Source organism: Solanum tuberosum, unplaced genomic scaffold, assembly GCF_000226075.1.
Source record: "Solanum tuberosum cultivar DM 1-3 516 R44 unplaced genomic scaffold, SolTub_3.0 scf00360, whole genome shotgun sequence".
Lineage (NCBI taxonomy): Eukaryota > Viridiplantae > Streptophyta > Magnoliopsida > Solanales > Solanaceae > Solanum > Solanum tuberosum.
Window position 1 is genome coordinate 599776 of NW_006239282.1, and position 25894 is coordinate 625669.

Consider the following 25894-nt stretch of genomic DNA (forward strand, 5'->3'; position numbering starts at 1 on the left):
GCAACTGTCATGACCCGAGCCTACACCCTAGACATGGCCGACACTCGAGAATCATTGTTGGTCCCCAAGCGAACCCTCATCCTGGCTTACTTCAAGCGAAAGACTAACTCAAGCATACATAAGCATCAAACTGAAAGAAACGTTTAAAACAGTGTACTGAATCTCAAAACTTCGCTAAATATACTGAGTATGAAACATAAGTTTTAAATTAAATATATGAAATTGAAAGACTCTAAAAATTGTCTATCTATGAAGCCTCTACTATACAAAAATGAGTGTCAGGACAAGACCCACGACTCCTCAAAAGAATTACTACTAACAATAAAACTGGAGTCCTCCGGAAGCAAGGAGGTCTTACTCAAAAGCTGACGAGTGGATGAAGGGATCTCAACATACTCTTGTTAAGGATCTTAAGAACATGTACCCGCATCATTAAAAGATCCAGGTTGAATAACATCAATACATTGAATGTTCGAGTATGTAATATAGTTGAATAACAAATAACTGAAAGAAAGGACTGCTCTCGTCTGTGGTGCCAGTCCAACAATCTGGTGGTCCAGCAGCCTCGGCTCGCCTTGCGCTACTTTCAGAAAATAAAAAATAAAAAATAGAAAGTAATAGAAAGTAGAATTCCTGAGTCTGGCAATAAATAACAATGAACTCAAGTTGAATGTAAATAAATAAAGGAGTAAAATCATTTAAAGTTTTTCAAAATACTTTCTCATCTCTTAACTCAACATAATAAGTGATATATAAAAATACACTTTAACTCTATTGGGAGATTCTCTAACTGACAACCATCACTATGAGCTACATGATGATACAACGTCTCGCCCACACTGCCAGAACTGTCATATACCTTGTCGGCGTATAGAACACCTCAACTAAGTGGATCCACTAAGCTATGCTTAAAAGCAATAATGAATCACCTAATAAGTATGACCTTTTACTAATGTTGGCATACATGGTTTATGGGGGTTGTGACTTGTCTGAACTCTCTCCCATATCAGTGCTCAATACTACTCCCAATAATATATACTCATGCTCATATGTTTGAAAAAACATAACTCTTCCTCTGGATTGAGATAATTTCTCAAACTACCTTCTTAAAAGAGGTAACTGCTCTTGAAATAACTTTTGAACTCATAACTCATTTAGAAATCTCAGTTTCTCTTTTATCAATGTAAAAATTGATGCCTCTAGGAATACATAGTCCCCTTATATTCATACTTGAAAACTCTTTCTCAAAAAAATAAAAATCATATTATAATATGATCATTGATGACTTGGGAAGTCATATACTGCATAAGCATTAATGGTATATCTAGATACCATACTGCTTAAACATTGATGGCATACTCGGTTGTCATACTAATCATGTTTTAGAAATTCTTTCTTCAAAACTCATCTTTACTTCCTCAAAACTCAGTTTAAAACTCAAGTGTTGGCTTTAAAAAACTTGTCAAAATTTATAACTCAATTCATAGGGTTCATGCGGAATTATGGGCATGAACGATTCAAATCAGGGATCTTAAGAGCAATATGAAAACTTAGTACTCAGAACTCAAGAACTCAAAACTCAACAATATTACTCATCTCATGAATACTCAATTCATAGGGTTCATGTTGAAATATAGACATGAACGAATCAATTCGAGAATCTTAATGCATAACATATAGAAATTAAATAATTAGGAATAGAATTTGAAAAAGAAATAGGAACTCAAGAACTCAAAATCAACTTATCTCAAGAATACTCAAATCTAGGGATATAATCCTAGATTACTCTTTTACTGATTTGAAAGTAGATGTAGGGCGTGAGGACGAATTAGTCCAACACTATGATAGCCTTACATACCTGGAAGAACAAGGTTCATGAAGAGTCTTGAAGAAGAACTTGATTAGAAGCCTTGAAATCCTAGCTTAAAGGAGAAAAAGCAAGAAGACCTTTCTTGAGATTTCTTGAATTAGTTTCTTGAAACTTTATGATCAAGAATTAGGATTCTCATTAATGATTCATAATTGCATGAAGAAAATTGAGTTGGAAAGAATGGAATTCTTGGAGAAAGACTTATCTTGAAGAAGAATCTTGAAAAAATTGAAAGAATCTCGAATGGAGTCTTCTACTTTGATTTTTCCCTTAGGGTTTTGTCTTATGGTTTGAGAGAGAAGAGAATGGGGGATTAAGATATGAAAATTTGATTGGTTTTGGTCTTTAATTAGTCAAGAAATTATTTTAGTGTTTTCTTAGAGGTAAAAAGACAAAAAAAGACCCTTTTTAATGATTTTATGTCGGCTAATTCATCACTGCACTGTAGCAAATTACTTGTAATGACCCTCCTGGTCATTTCTATGTTTTGCCTTGGTGTGTCGTTTAGAGCGTTCCTGTAGCGATCTCAAGTCATTTATGACTTGCTGGGACTGACAGTTCGGTCACCTGGTTGTTCGTTTGACTTTTGTGTGAGTTTTAGTGTTTTTGGAGCTTATGAACCTTGAATGATCGTTTTCGATCAAAAGTTCAAGAAGATGACATCAGAATTCAATTCTAACAATTCCATCAGCTCCAAAAGGGTCATTTTAGGCTAGTAGCATAGTCGACATCACTCCCGAGGTTTTCAGTGTGAGTCGGTGCGATTAGGCGTTTTAACTTTAAGTTTAAGCCTAAGTCTGACTTTAGTCAACATTCTGAGTAAACACACTCGGATGAGAATTTCGTCAGAGCAGTTAGCTCCGAAATGTCGAGTTTGGTCTAGATTGACCCTTCTTTTGTGTCTCGAGGTTTCCGATATTTTTAAGACCCCTTTTGTGGTTTCTAACTTAAAATGACATTTGAGTGTGGAACCCACTTTTGTCAAGATGACCTCTTTGGAAATTTTGACTGCGCCATTGAGTCCGGAATATCAAATTTGGTATGGTTGTATATCTCGTTTGCGTGCACGGGGTTCCGAACGATATTGGAGCACCCTGTCGGAGTTTTAAGTTTTGGAAAGAAATTGCAGAAAAATCTGCTATAAATGCAGAAAATATAAGCAGCCCTTTCCAAACCTAAAACACTCATAACTCTCTCATCTCTCAACCGAATTAGGCAATTCGAAGTACGGGAGCTTCGTATTTTCGGTGGCTTCACTGTAGAGTGTTCGGAAGTTGTCGGGTGTGCGTCGTTCGAGATAAATTTGGTTATAAACCTGACTGTTAGGGCCTTTTTCGAGTTTTTGTTTTTGGCATCCTTGTTTTGGTCATATCTCACTCATTTTAGCTCGATTTTGGGTGATTCAAAGTCTCACGTGTTGGGAATTGTCGTGAATTTGTCGTAGAGTGTTCAAGGAATGTTGGGCACCTTTCGATTCTCATAACTTTTGAGTTTAGACTGCTGCATGTTTTCTTTTAAGTTGATTAAAGTGTGATTTTTCCTTGCATGTTGGGTTTTGCTGCGTTTTGTGCCCCGAATTGTGTTCCATTTTGGAACACAAGTTCGGGGTATTGTTTTGGGTCTCTTGACGGAGTCAAATACGAACAGTTCGGTGCGGGTACCACGATTCCCATTTTGATCCAAATTTGACCCATCTCTGTTTGTTGTGATTTTTGTGTCTAAACGACTGTACTAACGTTGTGATCCTATATTTGATAGAGTGGCAGCGTTTAAGGGTCGTTCGGGAAGGAAAAGCTCCGACAAAGTGATTTAGAGCACGCGCGGTCGGCCTGAAGGTAGGCTACGACTTCCTTTCTTTTAGATTGAGCTTAATTATGTAAAAGCATGTCGATTGGAGTGAATTGGGGATGGGTACCAGTTTCCTACTTTACTTTGATTAGATACCTTATATTAGTATCGATTGGCCATATTTCAGGGTAGTATCATGTTAACCGGTTTAGTAGAGTTGCATGCCTATGTGTTAAATGCTATTGTATGCTTGTATGCTATGCGTTATATGCCTTGTTTATCCTTAACTGTAAGAATGATGTCCTCAGTCTAGGTTAGGCTAGCATTGCCTTAGACTTATGACCCGTGTGGAATGGATAGTCTTGACTTTCTGCCAACGTTGTTCGGATAACTTAGCTCTTTGTAGACTGGAGTAGCAGACTTGAGTCTGATAGTTTGAGCCTTAGATTAGGCGTTATCGCTGCTTGCTGCACTTCTGTATCTTCTCCTTCTAGTCCCGACGCATTCTCGAAGGTTTGGTACATCACTAAAGGTGTGGAGTTGAGATAGTATAGGCTTGGAGCCTTTTCTGTGATTTCTTAGAGTGGAGAGCGTTCCATGGTGGTTCTTGTTGGATTGGATCCTATTAGAGATACCATCACCCATGGGGTCGTTCTTTCTAGCTGGGCTAGGAGAGTATCGCTGGCTGGGTAGACTCGGTGATATGAGCGATCTCCCTCGGGCCTCTCTTTCTAGCTGGGCTGGGAGTGTGCTGCTGGCTGGGTGTCCCCGGGTCGCTCTTTCTAGTTGGGATGGGAGCTGATTGCATGGTAGGACGACTCGCGATATCTACCTCACTCACGGGTCCCTCTTTCTAGCTGGGCTGGGAGTGGACTGTTTGGTTGGGTGCCTCCTAGGGTCACTCTTTCTAGCTGGGCTGGGAGTGCATTGCTGGCTTGGTGGAGTTTGATGGATTATCTTGGTTACTTTGGGCTGGGAGCCCGGTTTTCTTCTTTCTCATTAGACTTAGTTATTCTGTGTACCTGTCGGGCTTATGGGCGTCCGTTCAGGTTTTATTTAAACTTATGCACTAGTGTACCTTCTGGGTTTATGGGGGTCTAGTATGCTCATGTGCTTTTTTTTCATATCCCCTTTGACTTTTCTGTGTCTAGATGCCATCATTTCTTATTGTTTTTACCCTTTTTGCTGAGTCGGCCTATGATGCCTACTGAGTACATGTTGTTTTGGTACTCATGCTACGCTCTGCATCTACTTCGTGATCTAGGTCCCAATACCAGTTACCAGCGGTGATTAGTTCCAGTTTTCTTTTGCAGCTGTGATTAGGAGATGAGGGCGAGCACTTGGCGTTTTGGGTTTGTCTTGTCTCCTTCTTTTGTTTTAACTAGTCTTGTTGCCTTTGAGACACGCTTTGTTGTGGTCCACTTTTGGGACTTGTACTCTTTATTAGATAGCTCTGTACTAGTGACTTCCAGGTTCTGGGAGGGATTTCTGTATATATTTATTTTGGTTTTCTTCCGCCTTGTTGTCCTTGTTTAGATTATTATTTTCTCTAGTTTCTGCCCTTTCGCTCATTGCTTGATGTTGTGGGTTACGGGTTGGCTTACCTACTGGTAGGGCACTATGGTGCCATCATGACTCGAGAAATCGGGTCCTGACAAGTTGGTATCAGAGCCCCAGGTTCATCGGTCTCACTTGTACTGAGCTAACGTCTAGTAGAGTCCTGCGGATCGGTGCGGAGACGTCCGTAACTTATCTTCGGGAGGCTACAGGATGTCTTTAGGAAGATTTCCTCTTTTGTTTCACTTTCGTGCAACGTGTGTCTTATCGGTTCTTTGAAATCTCACTTGTTTCACTATTTCGCAGGATAGCTCGATCGCGAGGTGGCAAGGCCAGGTGTGATGCACCCGGGCCTGTAGATAGACCCCCAGCTTGGGGTAGACGCCGACCCCAAGGTCGAGACAGGGTCACAGCACCAGCCCAGGAGAGAGATGAAGATCCAGAGCCAGTAGCAGACCCTCCAGCACCTCGTATACCAGATCAGCCGGTGGGGCCGAGGCCAGCCCAACCGGCACCCGGACTAGTTTGGACTCCAGATTTCCAGGAAGCTATTGCTCAGCTCCTGGGTGTGCTTGGGGTTATGCAGCATCCACCCGCCCTAGCTACACCAGCACTAGTACCGCAGGATCAGCCTACAGTGAGGGCGCCTCAGGTCCAGGTACCACCTGAGGGAGTACATCCCTTGGCAGCGAACATACCTATCCCGCTTGAGGACCAGAAAATGCTTGGTGTGTTTCTCAGGTTGATGCCACCGAGGTTTTCTGGGGCTGTGGGTGAGGATGCCCACGAGTTTCTTACTACCTTCCGTGAGAGGCTTCGCACTTTGGGTCTAGTGGAGTCTAGAGGGGCCAACTTCATTGCTTACCAGCTAGATAGGCCAGCCAGGCAATGGTGGCGCACATTCATTCAGACTAGTCTAGTTAGATCTCCACCGGTATCATGGGATCAGTTTTCTCAGGCATTCTTGGCCAAGTTTATCCCTCGTAGCGTCAGAGACCGCCTCAGGGATCAGTTCTACAGGTTGGAGCAATGCTCCATATCGGTGGCAGAGTACGAGACTAGGTTCCACGAGCTCTCTCGTCATGCCTAGATGATATTACCTACAGAAGATGATAGAGTTAGGTGCTTTGTTCGTGGGTTGAGATTACAGCTTCGACTTGAGTCCAAGTCCTTAGTTTCTGCGAGTCAATCTTTTTTAGACGTAGTTGACCATGCCAGTACTATGGAGCATCTTCGTCGCGAGGCCCAAGAGGGCAGAAAGAAGAGGACTAGGCATGAGGGCAGCTACAATGACTTCTGCCCCAAGTCTAGGGATTATTATGATAGGACCGGACGACGGTTTCGACAGGGTCAGTTTAGCCGGCCTACCCAGGCCTCTCTTCAGGTATCAGATGGTGGTCGGAGCGAGGCCAGTTCAAGTTAGGGCCGTGAGGTGTTTCAGTAGGGTTCTTTAGGCCATGGTGGTCATTGTTCTGGGAGTCGTCCTCGACAGGGTTGCTATGAGTGTGGTGAGATGGGTCATTGGGCCAGGGACTACCCTCAGCATAGTCGGATTGCTCCCGCTCCTCAGGCAGCTCCCCCATCTTTACCAGCACCTCCAGCTAGAGGCCGTGGTCAAGGTCAGGATCGTAGAGGTGGTCATCAGGGTATACGGGGTGGTCACCGAGGAAGCAGGTCAGGTGATAGGTTTGATGGTCAGGGCAGAGGCAGACATAACCATTTCTATGCAGCTCCAACGAGGGTGGAGGCTGAGGAGTCAGACGATGTGATCATAGGTACGATTCTTTTATGCCAGCAGCCCGCCTTGGCATTATTTGATTCGGGCTCTACTTTTTCATATTTTTCTATTTACTATGCCTCTCGCTTTAGTATTATATCTGAGCCTCTGGTAGCATCGTTGCATATGTCGACCCCCGTGGGTGAGTCATTAGTAGTGGATCAGGTATTTCGATCTTGCTTAGTTACTATCCAGGCATGACACCCGGGCTAACCTCATATTGCTTGACATAGTTGATTTCGATATGATTATAGGAATGGATTGATTATCCCCTTATTGCGTCGTTTTAGATTGCTTCTTTAAGACCTTTACCTTAGTCATTCTTGGTATTCCTCCGGTGGTGTGGCAGGGATCTGGTGGTAGCACACCAGTTGGGGTTATCTCTTTTATTCGGGCTAGGAGGCTAGTGGCTAGCAGATGCTGATCATATTTGGCATTTGTGCGTGATGTGAGTAGGGAGGTCCCTCCGGTTGAGTCAGTTAGTGTTGTTCATGACTTCTTAGATGTGTTTTCTACCGACCTACCTGGCCTAACCCAAGAGCGTGATATTGATTTTTCGATTGAGCTTGAGTTGGGTATTCGACCTATTTCTATTTCGCCATATCGGATGGATCCTGCAGAGCTCAAGAAGCTAAGAGTTCAGTTTCAGGATCTCTTGGGTAAGGGATTTATCAGTCCTAGTGTATCACCTTGGGGCTCTCCTGTTCTTTTTGTTAAGAAGAAGGACGGTACGATGCGCATGTGCATTGACTATAGGCAGTTGAATAAGGTGACAATGAAGAATCGATATCCTCTGCTTCGGATTGATGACCTATTTGACCAGCTACATGGAGCTTCAGTGTTCTCTAAGATTGATTTGAGGTCCGGTTACCACCAGTTGAGGATTAGGGCAGCGGACATCCCTAAGACTGCATTTAGGACCCATTATGGCCATTATGAGTTCTTGGTGATGTCATTTGGGTTGACTTATCCCTCTGCTGCCTTTGTGAACTTGATGACGCGCGTGTTTAGGCCTTATCTTGATTCCTTCGTCATAATCTTCATTGATGACATTTTGATATACTCGCGGAGTAGGGGTGATCATGAGCAGCATTTAAGAGTTGTGCTCCAGACTTTGAGAGATTAGCGGATTTATGCCAAGTTCTCAAAGTGCCAGTTTTGGTTAGACTCTATAGTGTTCTTGGGGCACGTTGTATCCAAGGAGGGCATTATGGTAGATCCGGCGAATATTGAGGCTATTCGTGATTAGGCTAGGCCTACCTCAGTTATTGAGATTCGGAGCTTCATCGAACTAGCAGGCTACTACAGACGATTTGTGGAGGGTTTCTCTACCTTGGCAGCACCTTTGACCCGGTTGACTTGTGTTGATGTTCCCTTTGTTTGGTCAAAGGAATGTGAGGCGAGCTTTTTGAGGCTCAAGGAGTAATTGACCACCGCTCCTATATTGACTCTTCCAGTTGAGGGCGAGGGCTTCACAGTTTATTGTGACGCATCCAGCGTTGGTTTTGGTTGTGTATTGATGCAGCAGGGCCGTGTTATTGTTTATGCGTCGAGGCACTTAAGATTCATGAGCGCAACTACCCCACCCATGACTTGGAGTTGGCGGCGGTAGTTTTCGCACTTAAGATTTGGAGGCACTACTTGTATGGAGTTCGATGTGAGATCTATACCGATCATAGGAGTCTTAGTAGATCATGAGCCAGAGGGACCTTAATTCGAGGCAGCGTCATTGGATTGAGCTCCTGAAGGACTACGACCTCTCTATTATTTATCATCCAGGCAAGGCAATGTGGTAGCGAACGCCTTGAGCCGGAAGGCGGTGAGTATGGGTAGTCTAGCCTTCTTATCTCTTGAGGATCGACTCTTGGCTTTGGACATTTAGTTCTTAGCTAATAGCATGGTTCTGTTGGATATCTCAGATTCTAGATGCGTCTTGGAGTATATGGGAGTTCAATCTTCTTTGCTTGATAGGATCCGTGGTTGTCAATTTGAGGATGAGGCCTTGGTGGTCCTTAGAGATCGAGTATTAGCAGGTGATGGTGGTCAGACTACCTTAGATCCTGATGGAGTGTTGATATTCGTCGGCCGCATCTATGTTCCGAGAGTTGGGGATTTGATACAGTTGATACTTTCTAAGGATCATGAGTCTAGATACTCTATCCATTCGGGCACAACGAAGATGTATCGTGATTTGAGGCAGCATTACTTGTGGAGTGGCATGAGGAGAGATATTGCTGACTTTGTTTCCCGTTGCTTGTGCTTCCAACAGGTAAAGGCCGAGCATTTGAGGCCTGGTGGTGAGTTTCAGAGATTACCCATTTCGGAGTGGAAGTGGGATCGCATTACTATGGATTTTGTGGCTGGCTTACCGCGGACTTCTAGAGGTGTTGATAGCATTTGGGTCATCGTATATTGATTGACCAAGTCAGAACGTTTCCTTCCTATTCAGTCTTCATTTAGCGCCGAGAGGTTAGCTCGTATCTACATTCGGAAGGTGGTTCGACTTCATGAGGTGCCAGTTTCTATTATATCAGATCGGGGTTCTCAGTTCACGTCTAGCTTTTGAGGGACCTTTCAGGATGAGTTGGGCACTCGAGTTGACCTTAAGGTGGTTCGACTTCATGAGGTGCCAGTTTCTATTATATCAGATCGGGGTTCTCAGTTCACGTCTAGCTTTTGAGGGACCTTTCAGGATGAGTTGGGCACTCGAGTTGACCTTAGCACAACTTTCCACCTGTAGATTGATGGTCAGTCGGAGTGTACTATTCATGTCCTTGAGGACATGCTGCGGGCTTGTGTTTTGAAATTTGGTGGTCATTGGGACCAGTTCTTGCCATTGGCGGAGTTTGGGTATAACAACAGCTACCATTCTAGCATTCAGATGGCCTCGTTCGAGGCCTTGTATGGTAGGCGTTGTCGCTTTCCGGTGGGCTGGTTTGAGTCTACAGAGCCTAGGCCGCGGAGTACATATTTGATTCAAGAGTCTTTGGACCAGGTGAGAGTGATTAAGGATAGACTTAGGACGGCTCAGAGTAGGCACCAGAGTTGTGCAGATCGGAGGCGGTCGACCTTTGAGATTCTTTGTTGGTGATCGGGTATTTCTCCGTGTGTCACCCATGAAGGGCTTGATGAGGTTTGGGAGGCGGGGCAAGCTTTGCCCCAGGTACATTGGGCCTTTTGAGATACTCCGGACAGTTGGGGAGGTTGCTTATGAGTTGGCCCTACCTCCAACATTTTCAACCATCCACCCGATTTTCCATGTCTCGATGTTGCGCCGGTATGTTACTGATGAGTCCCATGTGCTCCAGTATGATGCAGTCGAGTTGGATGACCGTTTGACATTTGTAGAGGAGCCAATTGCCATTCTAGCCAGTGATGTGAGGAGGTTGTGCTCGAGAGCCATTCCTATTGTTAAGGTCCATTGGATGCATCGTCCAGTCGAGGAGGCTACCTGGGAGACCAAGCAGGAGATGCGAGAGCAGTTTCCCAGCTTGTTTGAGCCTTCAGGTACTTCTTGACCCTTACTTTCGCGGACGAAAGTCCTTCTTAGTAGTGGATATTGTAATGACCCTCCTGGTCATTTCTGTGTTGTGCCTTCGGTGTTTCGTCTAGAGCGTTCCTGTAGCGACCCCAAGTCATTTATCACTTGCTGGGACTTACAGTTCGGTCAACTGGTCGTTCGTTTGACTTTTGTGCGAGTTTTAGTGTTTTTGGAGCATATGAACCTTGAACGATCATTTTCGATCAAAAGTTTAAGAAAATGACATCAGAATCCAATTCTAACGATTCCATCAGCTCTGGAAGGGTCATTTTAGGCTAGTAGCATGGTCGGCATGACTCCCGAGGATTTCAGTGTGAGTCAGGGCGATTAGGCGTTTTAACTTTAAGTTTTAAAGCCTAAGTTTGACTTTAGTCAACATTCTGAGTAAACACGCTTGGATGAGAATTTCGTCAGCGCGGTTAGCTCCGGAATGTCGAGTTTGGTCTAGATTGACCCTTCTTTTGTGTCCCGAGATTTCTGATATTTTTTCGAGCCTTTTCTGTTATTTCTTAGAGTGGACGGTGTTCCATGGTGGCTGTTGTTGGATTGGATCCTATTAGAGATATCATCACCCATGGGGTCGTTCTTTCTAGCTGGGCTGGGAGAGTATCGCTGGCTGGGTAGACTCGGTGATATCAGCGATCTCCCCCGAGCCTCTCTTTCTAGCTGGGTTGGGAGTGTGCTGCTGGCTGGGTGTCCCCGGGTCACTCTTTCTAGCTGGGATGGGAGCTGACTGCATGGTAGGACGACTCGCGATATCTACCTCACTCACGGGTCCCTCTTTCTAACTGGGCTGGGAGTGGACTGTTTGGTTGGGTGCCCCCTAGGGTCTCTCTTTCTAGCTGGGCTGGGAGTGCATTTCTGGCTTGGTGGAGTCTAATGGATTATCTTGGTTACTTTGGGCTGGGAGCCCGGTTTTCTTCTTTCTCATTAGACTTAGTTATTCTGTGTACCTGTCGGGCTTATGGGGGTCCGTTCAGGTTTTATTTAAACTTGCGCACGAGTGTACCTTCTGGGCTTATGGGGGTCCAATTAGGTTTAGTTTAGTTGTACTTAGTTTATTTCTGGTATGCTCGTGTGCTTTCTTTTCATATCCATTTTGACCTTTGTGTGTCTAGATTATATCCTTTCTTATTGTTTTTACCCTTTTTGCTCAGTCGGCTTGTGATGCCTACTGAGTACCTATTGTTTTGGTACTCATGCTACGCTCTGCATCTACTTCGAGATGCAGGTCCCAGTACCAGTTACCAGCGGTGATTAGTTCCAGCCTTCTTTTGCAGCTGTGATTCGGAGACGAGGGCAAGTACTTGGCGTTTTGGGTTTGTCTTGTCTCCTTCTTTTGTTTTAGCTAGTCTTGTTGCCTTTGAGACACGCTTTGTTGTGGTCCACTTTTGGGACTTGTACTCTTTATTAGATAGCTCTGTACTAGTGACTTCCAGGTTCTGGGAGTGATTTCTGTATATATTTATTTTGGTTTGCTTCCGCCTTGTTGTCCTTGTTTAGATTATTGTTTTTGGTAGTTTCTGCACTTTCGCTCATTGCTTGATGTTATGGGTTACCGGTTGGTTTACCTACTGGTAGGGCATAGTAGGTGCCATCATGACTCGAGAAATTGGGTCGTGACATTACTAAAATAGTCAAAGCTTTTTACTCAAAACTTGAATTGACGCTAAATTGGTGGCTTTGGAAAAAAAACTCAAATACCTTTAATTTGATAGCCACGTAACTCTTTATATTCTAAGAGATATATTAATCGGTAAGGAAACTTTCAAATCAACTTTGTGCTAAGAGATTCTAGTGACCTTAATTCATATCCAAATTCATTCACACACTAAAGAATTGACCTTAACACCTAAAAAAATTAAGAGTCACTTAGTACGACCTTATACACAATTCAAGAATGGTTAGGAGCTTAAGTTAGAAATTTTTTGGGTGTTACAATAATTTTGACGGTTTCATCAGCTCTGAAAGCGCCATTTTAGGCTAGGGGCATTGTTGGTTTGAGCCCCGAGACTTCAGGTGTAAGTTTCTGCCGTTAGGCGTTTTAACTTAGAAGCTTAAGTCAAGGGTTGACATTGGTCAATATTCTTGGTAAACGTGCTCAGATGAGAATTTCATCAGTGCGGTTAGCTCAGAAATGTCGAGTTTGGTCTAGAACAACCTCTCGTGCGGTTCCCTAGGCTTTTGGTCTCATTTTGAGTCTTCTTGTGGTTTTAAAATGGAACTTGAGTGTAAGACCCATTTTTCATAGAAATAACCTCGGATGAGAGTTTTGATGGGCTCGTTGAGTCTGAAATATCGAATTTGATGGGGTAGAATATTTTGTTAGCACACACGGGGTTCCGAACGAATCTTGGACACCCCATTAGAGAATTCGGAGCAAACTGTTGATATCTGGTGCAGGTTTTTAGCGACCAAATATCAAACTTAGAGTCCAAATTTGGGTATATATAACCCAAAAATTTCAGCTTTAAGCCCTCATTTTCAAATGGCAATTTCTCCCTCATCCAAGCTCTGATTTGAGTAATTCGAAGTCTTGTGTGATCGCAGGGAGCGTGGATACTTGGGTTTGTGATTAGAAATTGTCAAAGAACCTTTGTTTGAGGTAAATTTTAGCTCGAAGCTACTGTCTTAGCTTGGTTTTCTTATTAATTTTGCATGTGGTGGTTTGGGCTATTCCGAGCATGGAATTGATCCCCGTTTCGGGGCACAAGCTCAACTAGTCGATTAGGTCCTTTTGACGGAGTCAATTTCAAAATTCCATGTGTGGGTCTCACATTCTCATTTTGACTCCATTTTGGCTCCATTTTCAATTGTTCCAATTTCAGTGTCAAAATGCATGTGATGACGTTGTGATTGATAATTTTATCGTTTAGCAGTGTTCGGAGGCATTTAGGATGCGGATAACAGTTTTACATTGAAAAAGAGAAACTTTGATTTCTAAAAAGAGTAATGAGTTTAGAGATTAATTCAGAGCAGTTACTTTTTTTAAGAGGACATTTTGTGTAATTACCTTAAATTGAGAAAGAATATGTTTTAGACATTTGAGCATGAGTATATATATTTATTGGGAGTAGTATTGAGAACCGATATGGGTATGAGTTATGACAACTCACGTTCCTCATAAACCATGTAGCCAACATGGGTAAATGATCGTACTTTTTAGATGACTCCTTATTGCTTTCGAGCATAGCTTAGTGGATCCACTTAGTTGAGGTGTTCTATACCCCGACAAGGTATAGGACAATTTTAAAAGTGTGGGCGAGACGTTGTATCATCACATAACTCACAATGATGGTTGTCGGTTAGAGAATCTCCCAAATAAGAGTGAAGAGTAACTTATTGTATTTTTATACACATCTTTGTGTTAGTATCTTTTATTAATGAAACTTTAAACATTTCATCTTTTGTTATTGCTTTGTTATACTAATCTTGATTATTTATTCAAGTGTACCAAAAGAATTTACCTTATTAGAATGCAAGAATAAAAGACGTATACTAATGATTGGGGAAATTTAAGGGCAGCAGCTTACTTAGAATTCATGCATGGTATCTTCTTCTATGGACTTCAATTAGTTATCAAAATCGCTGATTTACAAGGTTAAATGTATGATCATGGTCTCTCGACCTCTTGGCAGTCTAACTACATCGTTGATCGGGGATAAACTGAATCAATTGCGGGGCATTAAGTTATCATCTTGTTTAGTAACCAAGCAATGTCTCTAGGTATATCCCTATCCTAGATACAAATCAACCCTAATTCTAGAGAAGATCGTGCTCTTTTTGTCCCACGTTCTATCCTCATATTCCTCTCCCTAGTTCAATTGAGACAATATATTTATTTCAATGGTGGTCACTCACAAAATACTAAAATAAGAACAAAAGAGCATTTTATGCGATGACAATTTTTAATACATAAAATTCAATACTATACAATCATCATGTAGCCACAACCCTAGAACAAAGGTCTTCAGTTACTAATGCCTAAGAAGAGAAAAAATAAGAAAAGAATCCTAAAAAAGTATCGACAACGTATCCTTCCAAAGTCTCCGTATATCCTCCAATAATTATTCTTATGGACTATTTATAAATGTAGAAAACCCTAAAAAAAAATAGTAGAGTCCAAACAAATTGGGAAAGCAAAACCTACACGAAATTGGAGGTGCCTTCATTCAGTGCCATGTGGCAACAAGATAATTGTCTATCAAAATCTGCTTCCTTTCAATTCTGCGTACATTTGAATGTATATAAATATTAATATAATGTTCAATTTAATCCATCAAATTTTCTGCTTTCATTCTTCAACCTTTCATTTTTAATTCATTTTAGCTCCAAACTTCTCTATCTTCACACCAATTTAATCCTACAAATAAAATATACTATTAAGTACAATCCACAAAAATTCATGCCCAAAAATAACAAATAAAAATAATAAATGTGAGGCAAATAATGATTTAAAATATGTAATTTTGCCTCACATCATATAGTATGTGTGGAAAGCTCTCAAATTGTGTTCAACTTAACTGAAGTATATGGGCTTCATACGATGGAGGATAGGAAAATGCTATGGCAGGATCCCAGGGAGATACATATGAATCAACAAGGGGCTTGGCTAGCACTGGGAGATTATAATGCTATACTTGATTCTGAAGACAGAATAATAGGAAATCTAGTTAGAGAAATGGAAATTGTGGACTTTAATGAATTCCTACTTGATAGTAGTATAATTGAAATGCGATCAAGGGGTAGAAGTTTCACTTGGACTAACAGACATATTTCTAGAAAGATCGATCGAGTTCTAGTCAATGGGGAGTGGATGTTAATGTTCCCACAACTAGAAGTCCACGTTATGGACCCAAAATTTCCAGACCATTCTCCACTTAGAGTCCAGATTGCTATGGAAAACTATGAATACCCAAAACCTTTCAGATTCTTGAATTGTATTGTCGATCATGAAGAGTTTTTGGGGTTGTGCAGAGAGTGTGGCTTCATAGTAGAAGAGAAGGGTATATGAAAAGTGTTTGGAAAAGTCTTAAATTGATATCAACTTAACATTCTAAGACAACAGTTGGATGATATCCAAACCACCATGAGACATCCTGAACATGATCATGATATTTTTAGACAGGAGAACACACCTCTACATCTTTTCATATCTATTGTCAGAGGATTGCTGCTCATAACTACTAGCTATCCATCTAGCCCACGATAGCGAAGTCTCAAAAAAAAGATTGGCATTAAGCTATAACTACAAAAATGGGACAACATTGTTGGGAGTATCTTAAAGAAGAAATCTAGAATGACTTGGCTAAAATTAGGAGATGCAAATAGATCCTTTTTTTTGCTAGCATAAAATCTAGAATATCCCATAACAAAATTAAGAGTCTTACTACATCTGCTGGTATTGTCCTACTCACACAAGATGAGGTCAAAAATGAGATAATCAACTTCTACAGAGGTGTGCTGGGAACTGCAGCTACACACTTACCTACCGTAAATCCAATCCTATGCTGGATAGACAACATCAATTGAAACTCATTGAATTTGTTACTAAGAAAGAAATCCTAAATGCACTTAAAGGGATAGAGGACTCAAAAGCACCAGGATGTAATGGTTACAACACTTATTTCTTTAAGAAAGCATAGAATGTCATAGGCGAGGAGGTCAAAAATGCTATCTTGGAATACTTCTCAACTGAAAAATGTTTAAGGACATAAACTAAACAATTATAACACTGATTCCTAAAGTCAAGAACCCAACTAAGGTCATTAAATACAGGCCAATATCATGTTGTACTATTCTCTATAATCCCATCTCAAAGGTTTTAACTGCTAGGATGAGAGTGACAATGGATGGGCTAGTGCATGCTAGCAAATCTGCGTTTGTTCCAGGGAGAGTGATCACTGATAACATTATCATGAGCCATGATATCATCAAATGGTACGGAAGGAAACATATATCCCCTAGATGCATGATGAAGATCGACATGAAGAAAGCTTATGATTCTATTGAATGACCTTTTCTAGAGCAGGTATTGAAAATTATCAATTTCCCACCTATATTTGTGAATTGGATTATGACATGTGTTACCAAAGTGTCTTACTCTATACTCATTAATAGTGTGCCTACTGTCCCGTTCAATGCAAAAAAGGACCTTAGACAGGGTGATCCCTTATCCCCTTATCTCTTTGTGTTGTCTATGGAATACTTGAATAGACAACTACCAACTTTGAAGAACCAACTTGATTTTAACATTTATCCCAAGTGTGGGAAGTTGTCCATCACACATCTTGGCTTTGCTGACGACTTACTACTTTTCAGTAGAGGTGATCTAACATTTGTTCGTATGATCTATGAATATTTTAATGTATTCTCTAATGCATTTGGTCTGGTAACAAACATTGAGAAGAGCTCTATTTAATTTGGAGGTGTACCAATGGCTGAGCAGGAAGCAATATTACAGAGTTTGGTATTTGCCAAAGGTATCCTTCATTTCAAATATCTTGGCATCCCTCTCACATCAAAGAAGACAATCATTATCCAATATAAATCACTACTAGATAAGATGTTGGATAGGATAAAATTCTGGACATCTAGATTTTTGTCATATGCAGGTCGGGTGCAAATGATCAAAAAATATCCTATTTTCTATCCAAGTATTTTGGTCGCAAGTTTTCATCCTTCCACAAAAGGTGATCCAAGTGGCAATATCATTGTGTAAAAAGTTATTGTGGTCTGGTGGAGCTGACACTATAAAGACATCAATAATAGCACGAGAGAAATTATGCAATCTAAAAGCAGCAAGGGGAATGGGATTCCTAGATATTACAGACTGGAATAGAGCTGCAATTTGCAAACATCTATGTAACTTTTTCTTGAAGAAATATAGACTATGGATCCAATGGATTCACGCATATTATATCAAAGGGGGCCGATCTAGCATACAAATGCCCCCAAGCATCTTGGATGATAAAGAAGATTCTTAAGGCCAATGATAGTGTTAAAGCTACTGGATATAATGAGTAGGAAGTGGTTGCTATAAATAAGTTGAGTACAAAGCTAATATACTCTTAGTTAAGGCGAACTTATACCAAAGTACACTTGAGAAGAATAGTATGTAACAATCATGGTGCCCCAAAATGGAAGTTTATATTGTTCTTAGTTACTTTAAGGAGATTATTGACCAGTGATAGACTAGCCAAATGGAACACTATTACTGATGGGGTTTGGACATAAATATCGAAAAATCAAGATATCAAACTGAACCAAATTTTTTTGGTATTTCACTTTTTGGTATGTTTTTTTGTGTTTTCAGCATTTTAGTTCGGTTTCAGTATGTGTTTTTGTATTTTTGGTTTAACCAAAATATACATGTATATTTCACTTTTCAATTGTAACACCCCAAAAATTTCTAAGTTAAGACTCAAATCATTCTTCATTTGTAAATAAGATTGTACCGGATGATTCTTAAATTTCTCATGTATGTAAAGGTCAATTATTTAATGTGGAAATGAATTTGGATATGAGTTAGGTCACTAGAATCCCCTAGCACAAAGTTGGGTTGAACGCTTCTATACCAATTAAGTTTTGATGTAAGATTCTACTTGGGTCAACTTCAAACAACCATATCTCTTAGAATATATAGGGTTACGTGGACCATAATCTATTATATTAAATGTATTTGAATAATCTTTCCAACGCCACCAATTTCACAACAATCTAAGTTCTCAGTAAAATGTTATGACAATTTTAGTAACCTGATACAGTGAAGTGATGAATTAGCCGACGGGAAAACATTAAAAAGGGTTGTTTTTGTCTTTTTACCTCTAAGAAAACCCTAAACGAATTTCTTAACTAATTAAAGGCCCAAAAAATCAGATTTTCATCTCTTAATCCCTCATTTTCTTCTCTCTCACCCCTAAGGCAAAACCCTAAGGAAAGATCAAAGTAGAATACTTTCATTCAAGATTCTTTCAATCTTTTTTAAGATTCTTTCAATATTTTTCAAGATTCTTTTTCAAGGTAAGTCCTTCTCCAAGAATTTCATTCTTTCCAATTCAAATTCTTCCATACAATTATGAATCACTAATAAAAATTATAATTCTTGGCCGTAGAGATTTCAAGAAACTAATTCAAGAAAGGATTTTTTGATTGTTCTCCTTCAAGCTAGAGTTTCAAGGCTTCTGATCAAGTTCTTCTTCAAGATTATTCAAGAACCTTGTTCTTCCAGGTATGTAAGGTTATCATAGTGTTGGACTAGTTCTTCTTTACGCCCTACATCTACTTTCAAATCAGTAAAAGAGTAATCTAGAATTTTATCCCTAGATTTGAGTATTCTTGAGATGAGATGATTTTGAGTTCTTGAGTTCCTGATTCTTTTGAAATTCTATTCCTAATTATTGAATTGCCATTTGTTAGGCATTAAGATATATTTCAACATGAACGCTATGAATTGAGTATTCTTGAGATGAGTAGTATAATTGAGTTTTGAGTTCTTTATTTCTGAGTATTGAGTTTTTCATATTATTATTGAGATCATTGAGTTGATTTGTTCATGTCTATATTTCAGAATGAACCCTATTTTAAGTTAAAAATTTTGAGAATCTTTTAAAATAGATATTTATGCCTTATACTGATTTTCTGAGAAAATAAAGATGAGTTTTGAGAAAGAGTTTTAATCTTGTTCTGGCAGGGTGGGCGAGACGTTGTATCATCACGTAGCTCATAGTGATGGTTATCGGTAAGAGAATCTACCAAATAGAGTTAAAAGAGTATTTTTATTATATCACTTATTATGCTAAGTTCAAAAATAAGTAAGTATTTTTGTAAACTTTTAATAATTTCACCTCTTTATTTCTTTACATTTAGTTGAGTATATGTCTATATCTATTGCACTCCTTTCATTTAGTTATTTGTTATCCAGCTTGTTACGACCCGATTTCAAAAACTAAAGGTTTCGAAACCATTTCATAACTTTTGCAAGTTTATTGATTTTTGGGAAAAATAACAATTTGGAAGTCGCCACTTAATTTTTAGGAAAAATTAAGAATAATAGGGGAATATTTGAAAGAAAACATTTTAAATAAAATCAGACTCAGGTAAGGGTTCAAATAATTCTCTAAGGAGGGGTTTAGGCATCTTAGAGAATTTGCTAACACGCGATTGACCGATGGATTTAAAAGCTTGGCTAATTTTATTAAAAAAAAAGGGTTACTTATAAAAATATCTTGATACTTCTAAAAATCTCAAGAATAATCTTAACTTAAAACTTTTATCCATAGTCATGTTTTGAACCATACAATTAATTCAAACTCATAAACATGGATTAAAGGACCTTGTTTAACAACTATGAAAGGATATTAAGGATCCTTAAGTCATTCATACAAAGTACTAAGTTAAATTAAAGGACAACTAATTTATCTTAAGAAACTTAACAATTTTATCCTATTCAAAAATTTGAACTAAATAGTTAGTTCAAACTCATAAACATGGATTCAAAGCTTTTCAATAACTATGAAAGAACATGAAAGGTTCTTTAAGTCATTCTATAAGCTTAAATTACCTAACTTAAAATGGGTTTTGGGATTTGAAAACTTGAATAACAAAATAAAAAATATTTCTCCCAAAGATTCATCTAAATTAACAAAATAAATGTTAGAAATTAATGATATACCGTGAGTTTACGGTATTGTTAATACATTTCACTTGAGAGTTGTGTGTGTCTAGGGCCATTCTGTATTAGTTCTTATGTGTTTTCTCATGTTTTCAGGAATAAGTTCAGATGCGGAGATTTGAAGACACAGCTGAAAGACGTGCAAAAACAGCATCTACGGAGGAAACCTACAAACAATAGGTCCAGTTACGCCCCGTAAATGATGGACGTCGATGGGCAGGCAAGGCATGGCTGAAGATCAGGAAATTCTCGACCAAGTGTAGAACCACGGTTGCAACTTACGAACCGTAGATTGATCTACGGACCGTACTGTTGCTCCGTAAAATGTGACAGAAATTTGGTTCCAGCACCTGATGCTGAAAAGTCTAAGTATGGAGCTACGGAGAGGAGTTACGGACCAAAGATTAACTTACGGTCCGTACTGTTGAACCGTCGAATATAACAGAAGTTTGGAAGATTTTGAAGATTGAAAAATTGCCCAAGTCCTGAGCCACGGAAAGGACCTACGGACCGTAGATAGACTTACGGACCATAGGTCAGTGTCGTAGATTAAAGACGCATCATGTAAACTTTATTTCCTTATTTCGTTTCCTTTTTAGTTAGGACTTGTTTTCCTATAAATAGGGTACGTAAACCTCGTTTTTGGGGTTAGACTTTATTACTTTTATTCTAGTTCTTGACTTGGGAGATCAACTTGCAACTTTAGCAATACTTAATTTTCTAAGTTCGTTTTGAAGATTTTGGTGTTGAAATTCAAGTTGAAGTCTGGGTTTATTATTCTTGTTACGTAAGTTCATGATTTCTTCTTCTAAAACTATGAATCGTGTTCTTGCTAATACGGGTAACTAAATCCACAACTAGGGTTGTGGAACCATGAGCGATTAACAAAGTGTTGTTGCATGCATTAGTAATTCTTTCGTTTAGAAGTCTTTTTAACGAGAGCATGTGTTAAAACTCGCCTTGTTGCTACTTGCCGGACCAAGGAGGTAGTTAATAAGAAAAGAATTATCAACATAGATTTAGTGTGATACTATCTAATAGAATTAATGTCGATTGGTGCGAGGGTGAAAACTAAGTCATACATCGATGTGACGTCTAATATGAGGTAATGGTAAGGGTTAGTAAATGATACACACGTAGCCGGACCAAGGTGCGGGGTGAAATTCTCTAGATGCCGGGCCAAGGATTTAGATACACATAACTTATTGTTTTGCATGTAATACACTAGGAAGAGATTGCTATTACTAGGATTACAGAGTTATGAGCTTATGGGGAACACGTACTCCCTAGTTTCTTTCTCAATTTGATAACAACAAAAGTTTAAATCTTGCTTACTAATTACTTTCATAACTTCCAAAATTTGTTACACAAATCCCCCCCCCCTTTTACTTATTTGTCTCGGAAATACATTTGCTAAACGAATATAATCGTTATTGAACTTAAGTATAAATCATATTCCTCGTGAAATTGACCCCAACCTACAAGTTGGGTTCTTTACGTGATAACGATCGCTTATGCTTCTGAAAAGAGGTGTAATTTGAGCGTATCAATTAACGGCAATTATCACAAAATCACAATATAAGAAGAATAAAAGGGCGAATAGAACTTGGACAATTTTAAGTACACTTACTGCTTCTTATTTGCTGCTGCTGGTGCTAAAATGATATTTCCAGCCTTTTGAGACTACTGAAACTGGTGCAAAAACCAAGTGTTCTAATTTCGGCCAATTTGAACCGAAAACACTCTCATTTCAGCTCTTTTGTGCCCCTGTTGCTGCTTCTGATTTTGGGTTTTTAACCCAATTTCGCTTCTCATTTCTCAGCCTTTCAAGGCTGCTGTAGTGGCTGGCTCTTAGGTTTTATCCCAGTAATATTAACCTCCTTTCAATTGGCTTAAAGGAGGTTGACTCGAGGAGAGGAGTATGCAAGAATAGGAGTCCAATTGGACTCAAACGAGAGAGTTCATGCCAAGGAAAAAAGGGAAAAAGATTAACAACATTTGAATGATATCAACTTGAGCTTAAAACAAACAATGTCATGTGAGCTCAAAACTCTAATTGGCATGTTTATCATGGCTAAAATTATACCAAACTTAACCATATACTACTATCGATCACAGAAAAAATAAAGATAAAGCAAATATAAATTAGAGAAAAGAACTATATCAAGTAAATATGAACTTACTGCTTAAGGAAACAAGCTGATGTCAACATGAATTAATTTAAGACATGACACAGATAGCCATATTCAAACACAGCAATAAAGAAAAAACTACCAAGAGCAAGCAAAACTCTATCTAGAGTTACTGAACCAGAATTACAACAAAGAACATCTAAGGGCAATCAAGGGTAGCACTTGAAGATTTACGGCAGTTGAGGTTAGATTAACTACAAACAGTAAAGAAAAGAGTGGTATATTTGCACCTAAAATCAGTAAATGAACACGAGAACATATTTATAATATTGTCAAAATTATTTGAACACCACATAATTTCATAAGCAATTTAGAATCTGTGTATAAAATAACATTTCCAAGATGGAGGCACTTAACAACAATAGGCAGCCACAACTTAATTATGACAACAACTAAACAGAGGTTTCTTACTCCTACTTTAACACAACCTTTGATCAAACCAAAAAGGAGTTTGAAACAGATTCAAGTATAGTTTAAAGATAAACAACTTTAGACTCAACTTGATCAAGTTTTAAGCCAATTCATTTAGCATATACGAAAGGCAAACAAGAAAGAGCAAGGAGATATAAAATAACTTAGAGAATTTAAACAAGGATCTAAGTAGAGTAATCTAATAAATTTTAGGACGTATAAAAGCTATGATATGAGCTTTCATCCATCCCAGCCTAACTCTTTGGAGAGTGTTAAAGAGCAGCCCCAAAGGTAAGCAATTTCTCACTCAGACAGGCTCTCGATTGGCATTGAAAGCCAATGGTCTGTTATTTGACAAATCACACCAACAGATTTTACAAAATAGACAGACATAGATGACATTCAACAACGAATACAGGCTTCAAAGAAAAAAAAACAGAAGATGAAAACCTTAAAACTGATAAAACTAAACTCCATATTTCAGATTTTCATTACCACTTAGATAGGTTAATCAATCAAGATAAACTAGATACTTCAAAAGCCTTTCCAAATCAAAATGAATTCAAGTTACAAAATCCAACCTAATAGCTAGGAATGCTTGAACATGAAAATCACAACTCTAACTCTATTCAACACTAATTAAACTTATCCCAAGACAATAGCAAATGCTGAAATTAAGGCATGACTATCCTACATATAAATTAACCGAGTTCAAAGATGAGCAATTTTGCTATTTTTTTTAATCTATTAGAAAAATACTTAAACAGCTAATGCCAAACACATTTCAATGAACAAGACATAATTAAGAGCCAACATAAATGTTGAAATAAAGAGAAGATTACCTGGTTGTGGGCAGCGAACCGGACGATGAGTTTGACGGAGACGGTTCCACTACCTCTTTCAACTCGAATGATCACAAAAGCCACAAAACTTTAAACTATTGAGCCGAGAATTCCCAAACCCTTTTGGGGTACTCTCAATCTCCAAAAACCGTCCCTTTGAACAGTGAATGGGGTTGGTTTATATAAAAACCAAAAAAAATTCCAAAATGGAAGAAATCTCGATATGGGACTGTTGCAAATTGAAAATCGTTTGAGAAACGATGTGGGTGAGGCCGAAATCTCCAATTTTCGCAGTGGATAAGGTGTATGAGCTGGGGAGTGTACGAATTTGAAATGAAAATGAAGAGAAAAAGGAAATTGGAATGGACCACACCATGGTTGCCTCCGGAAGCTCCGAGTGTCTTTAGGCTCGTGCTAAGCACGCAGATTGTACGAATATGAAGTAAAAAAGGGGAAATTTAAGGCGGCAAATTTGGGAATGGGTTCGTTCTTTGGTTTGTTCTGTTCTCGCGTCTCTGTATTGAGAATGAGAAGGAGAAGAGCATGGAGGATTTTGGGCTTAAGAATGGGCCGGGTCGCTAAAAAATGTTTGGTTAAAGGCGATTTGATGGTCCAAATTTGAAGTGAATAAAATCCATTAAGATGGTTTCAAAGGGAACAAGTTCTTTGATTTATATATCCATCGAATTTAAATTGATAAAACGGGAACGAAACGAATTATAAACTCAACTAATTACTCAACCTTCTTAAATTTTAACAACACAAAATAATTGTTTCGAAAAGAAAGATCTTAGTTAAATTGTGAACTAATCAGTTTTAAAGGAAATAAGATTAGTATTTAATTAAAACTCTATTTTTCGGTAAAATGTTTTTCTAAATATTTATTCAAAAATTGAAAATTATATAAATCTATATATTTTAAGTATATAGAGATATATTTTATAGAAAAATGGGAAATTGCATTGAAAATAATTTCAAAAGTAATTTTTTTATTATTCAAAATAATTACTTCAAGTTGTTTGAAATTTAAGAAGCTTGAAAATTAATTTAATAGTGGAGGGCCAAAATTGGGTGTCAACACAGCTATATTACATACTCATACATTCAATGTACTGATGTCATTCGACCTGCATCTTTAATGATGTAGATACAGGTTCTTGGGATCCTCAGCAAGAGTCTGCTGAGATCACTTCATCCGCTCGTCAGCTTTTGAGTGAAGCCTTCTTGCTTCTAGAGGACTCCGGTTTTATGGGTTGTCAGTAGTAGTTCTCTTGAGGCGCCGTGAGTCTTGTCCCGACACTCATCTTTGTACAGTAGAGGCTTCATAGATAGACAATTTTAGAGAGTCTTTCAGTTTTAGATGTTTTATTTAAAACTTATATTTCATACTCAGTATATTTAGAGAGTTTTGAGATTTATTACACTATTGATTTAATATTTCTTTTAGTTTGATGCTTGTGTATGCATGAGTTAGTCTTCCGCTTGTAGTCAACCAGGATGAGGGTTCGATTGGGGCCAGTAATGGTTCTCGAATGTCGCCCATGTCTAGGATGTAGGCTCGGATCGTGACATCAATTTCCGCTACACTTTCCAAGCTTTTGCTTCTCTTCCAACTTTCAGTAGGTTTTCGCTAATAGCTTCTGCTTCTCTTCCAACTTTCCAAGGTACTATTTCGGTTCAAGTTCCGCAGTAGTGTCGCGACCAGCGATCGGCAACCGACAACCATCGATTTCAACCGCGACGACCACCCTCCAGTTTTTCGATCTATATTTGATCATTTTCTGCTTTCTTCTTTAGTTTTCTTTTTTGTTTGTTTGAATTTCACTTAAGTGTGGGAAATCAATCTTTTTCGCCCATTTAAGCTGAAAAATCAAACCAAAAAATTGTAAAAAAATGAAGTTTTAAAAAACCCACTAAGCAGGCCCATAACAAAAAACTGAATTTAATAAACCGAACCGAATTATAACAAACCAAACTGAATTTTAAAAAAAAATGAAATGAATCGAATTAATTCGGTTCGGTGTTTGGAACAATAATTTCAAAAACCGAAAATCAAAAAAATCGAATTACCGAATGCCCAACCCTAATTACTTATACCTCATGTGTGTTATGTACCAATGTAGACGAGACTCTGCATCACTTTTTCTTCGAATGCCCTTTTTTTTGCTACAATATGGGAAAAGGTGCTACAATGGATGAACATCCAAAGATGCTGAATGGACTGGAAGGATGAACTAAGTTGC

The 25894-nt window shown here is 39.0% G+C and overlaps 1 long non-coding RNA gene across 2 annotated transcripts; it reads right to left on the bottom strand.

The window, feature by feature from the left end:
• Positions 1-254: 254 nt before the first annotated feature.
• LOC107063440 (uncharacterized) lies at positions 255-24212 on the bottom strand. Of its 2 annotated transcripts, XR_001475285.1 has the most exons (3): positions 21837-24212; positions 14684-14896; positions 255-583 (listed from the first exon to the last, which is right to left on the bottom strand). It is a non-coding gene; the product is annotated as an uncharacterized lncRNA (long non-coding RNA). The 2 variants fall into 2 exon arrangements; XR_001475283.1 differs by lacking the exon at positions 255-583 and having other exon boundaries at positions 14402-14896.
• Between the last annotated feature and the right edge of the window lie 1682 nt (positions 24213-25894).